Here is a 7,262-nt window from a genome sequence, read left to right on the forward strand (position 1 = left end):
CGTAACAAAACTTGTCCCACATGCCACCAGAAAATGATGCACAAAAGAAATAAAATATATTCTCCGACTATTGGAAGAGTGGGAGGCATAAACATCCAGACAATTCATTGTCTCATATGTCAAAAGGTCATTCCCACTTGTGTGGGAACACTGAAAGCACAATCAAGGCTGAAAGCTTCTCTGTACTACGGTCTTTGCAGATCTGGTAGTTGACGACAAGCCGTGTGTCTCACATTTTTCCTGGGCACATAACGTATTAAACAGGATGTTGTCTACGTGCTTTTGAGAAAATTATTGATGTTGGTGTCGTTTTTGCTGATCAGAGAGTGTCACTGTGGGCGAGGAAACAGTTCAGGGTATAAAGGCCCATATCAACAGTTTCCGACAAGTCCGTCCGATTACTGCTGTGGATCCAGTGGCAGGATATACCTAGAAGATGGATCGAGCCTAAGCGCAATGTACAGGCTGTATCAAGATTTGCAAAGAAGAAAAGGAAAGACGTGTGCTTCACTCTCAAAGTATCAAGAGGTTCTTTTGAAAGAATGACAAATGTTCCTAAGACGTGTAGTGCTATATGAGGCCAGAACACGTGCCTTCAGGTGGTTAAAAATCAGATTACCTCTGAATTATGGCACTATAATCAGATGCGGTGCTTGATGAAGCCCACGTGGGACGCTCACTGTTAGAAACAATTAGGAAAAGACAAATGCAGTTTTTGGGACACCTGAATAGACATGAAGGTCTTAATCATCTAGGTCTCACTGGCAAAATTGAAGGCAAACAAGGCAGAGGTAGGCCCAGAGCTACCTACTTAGAGAACCTAAACTGATGGGTAACGGGGAAAGATCAGGGTAACGTAGTGTTTTTAGAGCATCCAGCAAAGGAGTGAAAGCAGAACCATGATCGCCGATGTCTGCCACAGATCTGGCATTTGATGATGATGATGCAGCTCAAAGCAAAACAGTGTCTCGTTTTATTTAAGACGACTGCACGGGCCCAAATCGGAACAGGTACATCGCGATGACGTTTTAGCTGTCTGAAAACACTGCCCTCTCTACAGAAACTTGAGCACGGCTTCTTAGAAGTCGAACACACTCAGAGTGAGAATGACTTCGTGCACTCTGTGATTGTCCATGCTGCCAAACAAATCCCAGTACATATTCACACCAGAACAGACTCTAGAACTTACATAATGACGAAGGTAGCGAGAAGATCAAATGGACAAAGATCAGGGCTATACATTCTTTTAAAATGAGAACAACACCATGATCAACCACTAAGATGAGAAAGACTGCTGAGTTGAGTTGACCAGATACAACGCAGACGGAAATCAGAAGAACTAGGTGAACAGCTATTGAACGTATCAGTGTTCAGTGAACCAGCTGGTGTGTCAGAGGACAAAAAGAGGGACCTCATGACATTGTGTTAAAAAAACCTGATCCCACCTGCTCATCACCCTCTGTACCAGAATCTCCCTTTTCTGTAATAGGAAACATTAGTTGCTATCAGCTCAAGTTTTCAAAAAAGTTTCCAGGAGTTTGTTGCGACAAGGATATTTTAAAGTGCTTCAATATGTTGCTACTAATTTTAGCCAGAGAAGTTCTTGATATTTGCATTGGCATACTCTTTGTGCCATGGTTAGTTTCCTTGTTTTTTCGAGACAAACAGCAAATTTGTTTCCAGTTTTACTTTTCAATTAGCTATTCACATGGCCTCATTTCATTGTGTTCATCAAACCTGATCCCACCAGCTCATCACCCTCTGCACCAGAGTGTCCCTGTTCTGTGAGTGTTCTAACTAGATAGGCCTAATAAAAGTTCCAGCAATTATGATAGATCTAGTTATTTTGCTTGGTTAAAAATGTATTATGTTACATTTTTCACATGATAGGTGTGAATGAGTGCGTCCAACTGCTAATGTTTAACTCATACTACGCATATCTATTCCTAATGTATTTTTTACTCGTCAAATTGGTAATGTTGTAAGTACACCCTGCAGTCTTTTCCGATGCAAAGAATGACTTTACGGGTTACGAATACGTTATACGACATTCAGACATACTCTCTGGGGTTTGATTTTTTATTTCTGGCAGTCAAAATGTTTCATGTATTTAGATATATAATCATTTTCCAAGCATTTTAGAGGTCTTTTTGTACCTTTGGTCTTTTCATATAGATTTATGACAATCAGATTGACTATGATTTTGAAAACCGTATTGTGCAGTTCAACAAAAGACGAACTAAATTGTGTTTGAGCACTCTGAATTTTATATGATTCCACTTTCTGTTTACTTAAATCCTGTATGCGCCATCTATTCTCCATTTTTTTCCAATATCAGTAAAGAAATCCTGTATGTGTCCCATACAGGAGTTTATGTTCACGTTTTTAATAAAGATTCAGTAGTTAATTCCTGTATATCCTCGTATTTCATTGAAAATGGTTGTTTTTATACTTATGTGTGACAGAAACGTATTTGTGTTGTTTTCATGTGTATTATGTGAAAGTTTCAATCCTATAGACCCAAAACTGCAAAAATGGTGAAGTTTTTTGTTTCTCCTGTAAAATTTGGAAAATGTCGCTTACAGGAGTTTTTGACTCAGACGACGATTCGTTGTGGAGATAAAATGGGTTATACATATATATTATATATTATGTATATATATATATATATATATATATATATATATATATATATATATATATATATATATATATATATATATATTCTTTTGGGGTAAAAGTTATTAGTAATCAGTACTACAGTAACATAGCAATGACTACAATTCCATTCCTGCAGAAAGAGAGAGAGAGTACACTAAATTAAGAGCTGCCAACCCAGAACCAGGTTTACGGATTTTTTAAGTCGTTGAAATTCATTTTGAAGAACGTTTGAAGAGGCATTGTCTATCAATGTCAGTATAACACTGATGACAGTTACCTACACATAAATATCTGCCGGTACTCTCTCGCCAAAGTGGCAATACAAGCAATGAGACACGTCATTAAATGAAGAGAATGTCTAATTTTTTACAGGATATAAAATCAAGCTAATATAACCTTTCTGTGGAGTATGGTAACTATATACATGTAAGCTCTAACAATAATGTTCACTGTTACCTTCTTTATGAAATAAATCAAATGTTAATTTCTCTCAAAATTAAATAGGGTCAAAATGTAGAAGGCTCTTTATGAGAATTTAATGAAAGGAAAAGAAACCAAAACAAGGTTGTTCCTAGAGAAGTCCACGTGGGACTTTCACGAATAGGAACAATTAGGAAGAGACAGATGCAGTTTCTGCGACACTTGAATAGATGTAAAAAGCCTTAAACATCTTGCTCACACTGGAAAGATAGAAGGCAAACTAGTCATGCGTACACTAAGTGCAACTTACTTAAAGTTGTTCCGGCATCCGATCCGGACATTGGGGATTGCCTTGTTAGTGAGACAACTTCCTGAGCCTTCGGCATATTGTGGTAGGGTAGCTAGTTCCTTTCCACGCCGCCGTTACTTCCCCAACTCGAAGTGAGGTACCCATTACTGCTGGGTGGGCCGGAGGGGGCGAAAAAAATCAGTGTCCGAATCAGGGCTCGAACCCGGACTTTCCGCTTCGGAGACGAGCGCACTAACCGCTCCGGCACCGCACCCTCGTAACTTACTTAGAAAACCAAAATAGGTCGGTGCCGGGGAAAGACCAGGATGTTTTTCAAGAGCATCCCAGCAAAGAAATAGAGTGCAATGATTGTCGATGTTTGTTTCAGATCTGGCACTTTATGCAGACGATGATGATGACGATAATGGTAAAAAAAAAAAAAAAACAAGCTTAGGCAATGTATGCACATGTTCCCCATGATTATTAACTTGCTTTAGCATTAACATTGTATACCTTTGACAACTTTATTATTTTCTTCTCAAAGTCCTCTTTCGGACGTTCGGGTATTGGAATTATTCTTGCACGAGTACACACTCACATACGATCGTTAGCGGCGACGACCACAACGAGCGAGGAACAAGCCTCGCATGCAGATATAATATTTATTATGAGTATGAGTCATTCCGCTGCCTCTCTACTTCTTCTACCCCTATCCCCGCCCAACCGCTTGCACCAACAAGCCTCGCCCCATCCCGGCCCCACCCCATCCTCCCCCGTCGCATAAGCTGTCATATCGACATTTTGGTCTGATCATTCTAACGCACGTTTTTGGGAGGGGCGTCAGTTTCAGTGACCACAAACAAACAAGAGGAAATCACAATTAAGTCAAGTAAACGCCGTGATACAGAGAAAAAAGAAGGGAAAGTGGTATGAAAAGAGAGGCGTAGGGAAGGAATGCACAGAGATGTAACAATTTTTTAAATAAAGAGAAGATCAGTGAAAGAGAACAAAACATAATATTGTAAAATATAGAGAGGGGGAAGGTGGGAGACAGAAGAAAGAGATGGTGATGGAGAGATGGAGAGGGCAAGATGGAGAGAGAGAGAGAAAAAGAGGAGGGAGGGGGCGTCATGAGTGTGCAGTTGTGTGCGTATATTATTATGCTTGTGAGGATGGACCTGTACGTTTGTCCGTTCGTTTGTGTGTGTGGGTGTGGGGGGGTATGTTTGCAGATGAGTGCGTGCGTGCGCGTATAGTACTCACCATTGGTGCATATCTCCCCCTGGTCGCAGACGTCCGAGACTAGGCAGCCTGTGGATACACAGACAAACAATAGTTACTTGTTGGGAAATCTAGAGAGTTACATCCTGGGAAACCTACAGATTTACATGTTGTGAAATCTACTATTGCATATAGGAGATCTACGGTTACATATTATGATATCTACAATTACGTATTGGGATATCTAGAATTACACATTGGGACATCGACAGTTACATATTGAGATATCTACAATTACACATCGGGATATCGACAGTTACATATTGAGATATCTACAATTACACATCGGGATATTGACAGTTACATATTGGGATATCTACAATTACACATTGGGATATCGACAGTTACATATTGGGATATCTACAATTACCCATTGGGATATCGACAGTTACATATTAGGATATCTACAATTATACTTTGGGATATCGACGGTTACACATCGGGATATCGACAGTTACATATTGAGATATCTACAATTACACATCGGGATATCGACAGTTACATATCGGGATATCGACAGTTACATATTGGGACATCTACAATTACATATTGGGAAAACTACAGGATGAGAAGAGCACGTCAGAAAACTCAGGGACAGAGAAACACAAGACGGAGAGAGACGGGCGGAGATACTCTGATGGCGGCGGACACAGACAGACAGACACACAGACAGCTAGACATACATACATACAGACATACAGACAGATACATATCAAAAATGACAGGCAGACAGATAGACAGGCACTAACATTGATTTACGTGTCTTTTTACAAGACCCTGAGGCCCCGAAAATGTCTGACAAAAACTACTTTACTTGCAGAGGTATACATTACACAGTTAGGACACTTGATATGATTGCTTTACGTTGTTCAGACATGAAATGCGTTTCTATTTCGTATAGGCTAACAAATACACGTTGTTCCAGAGAGCAACATACATCCTGTTTTAGATCAGTTTTAGTACGCGCTTTACGGCACTTGCATCACAAATAGGTTATATGAGTGCCGAAGATTGGAAGTGTCACAAGAGAGTAATATGAAAAGAAAAGGGGGGAAAATATGGATGATAGAAAAGGAAAGAAGGAGCAAATCACACCAGAGCAACCACCAACCACCCAATCCTCCAGATTTACAGAACGTGCGCTTTTTAACATTGACTAGTATTACTTTAGACCAATATCGGTACATAATCATTTGTCTTTTACTTTTATATCTTTATAGACGGGGAACTATTGAACCAAAATTGTTCATTTTAAATCACTCTCAAATTATTCATTTTGAATAGTCTCTCAACGGCTGGTAAACTTGTTCATTTGCGTCTGTGATGTAGCGAGCTTCGCTATCGAACGCAGAACATTCGATTCCAGAGTGGGGAGAATTTTTAAATTTTTTATTGAATATCTCGGTCTTTTTGCTGGGATGTTGAATTCCACTCAGCCCGGGTTGATCTAAATTGTGTTGATGGGGGTGTAAAACACATTCATTATAAGAAAACAAAAACAAAATCGTGTTCTTCCTCAGATATCCTCCTTTAATCATAACTTGCCATCCATTTTTTAAAAATAGCCAATGTTCATAGAAATTACGAATGAGATAATCAATCTAGATATTACAATATGGATCCTTTACAAACTTCGTTTTAATATCCAACCAATTGTGAGGCAGCGTGGTGGAATCAGGCTCTCGTCAAAAAAATAAAAATGAAGAAACTTGCATTTGTCCGCAGGTTTGTGAATTTTTATCAAATTTTTGTTTTTCGGCTCAACACCTTTCATGCCCATTAAAGAACTAATTTCTGTGTGGATTTTTCTGGAAAACGTTGATTAAAGGCACATAAAATGTAAATTTTCAGTTACCATGGACTCTTAAGCTAAGGAAATAACTAATCTTTGGGGGCCATTTTCTCATTAATTTTACCTCCGAAAATAGGTGACCCCCACCTCCTTCTTTTGCAAATATCTCGACTTGTATTCAACATAAATGGATATTTTTTTCATCCAAATAAAGACAAGTGAACAACTTCTAAGATGATACCAATAACTCTTCATGTCTAAAAATTGACGAGAACCTGATTCCACCACGCTGCCTCACAATTTATTGTACAAGAACAAGTATCCACATTAATCAACAATTTGACACAGAGATACTTGGAAAGACAAAGAAGCTCACAGAGAACCACAGAGAATCACAGAAGCACGCACAGGACGATAGAGACACAGAGAGACACACAGACACACCCAAACACACAAAGACACACAGACACACAAAGACAAACAGACACACACAGACACACAAAGACACACAGAAATATACAGAAACAAAAAAACACAAACAGAGACCCAGAGACACACAGAGACACACAGAGACACAAAGAAACACACAGTGACACACAGAGACACACAGAGACACATTATTATACACCCATAAATTACAGAGACATACACAAAGACTCACAGAGACACATAGAGACACAGGGAAACACAGAAACTCCCAGAGACACATAGAGACACAGAAACCCATAAAAGCACACATATCGACACAGAAATACCAACACACATACACACACACACACACACACACACACACACACACACACACACACACACACACAC

The 7,262-nt window shown here is 39.3% G+C and overlaps 1 long non-coding RNA gene across 1 annotated transcript in view; it reads right to left on the reverse strand.

The window, feature by feature from the left end:
* Positions 1-4,651: 4,651 nt before the first annotated feature.
* Positions 4,652-7,262, reverse strand: part of LOC118478109 — a 26,025-nt gene continuing 23,414 nt past the window's right edge. The window contains exon 2 of the long non-coding RNA XR_004858813.1: positions 4,652-4,681. This is a non-coding gene — a long non-coding RNA (uncharacterized LOC118478109). The remainder of the gene's footprint in view (positions 4,682-7,262) is intronic.

Source organism: Aplysia californica, unplaced genomic scaffold (genome assembly GCF_000002075.1).
Source record: "Aplysia californica isolate F4 #8 unplaced genomic scaffold, AplCal3.0 scaffold00369, whole genome shotgun sequence".
In the NCBI taxonomy this organism is placed as follows: Eukaryota; Metazoa; Mollusca; class Gastropoda; order Aplysiida; family Aplysiidae; genus Aplysia; species Aplysia californica.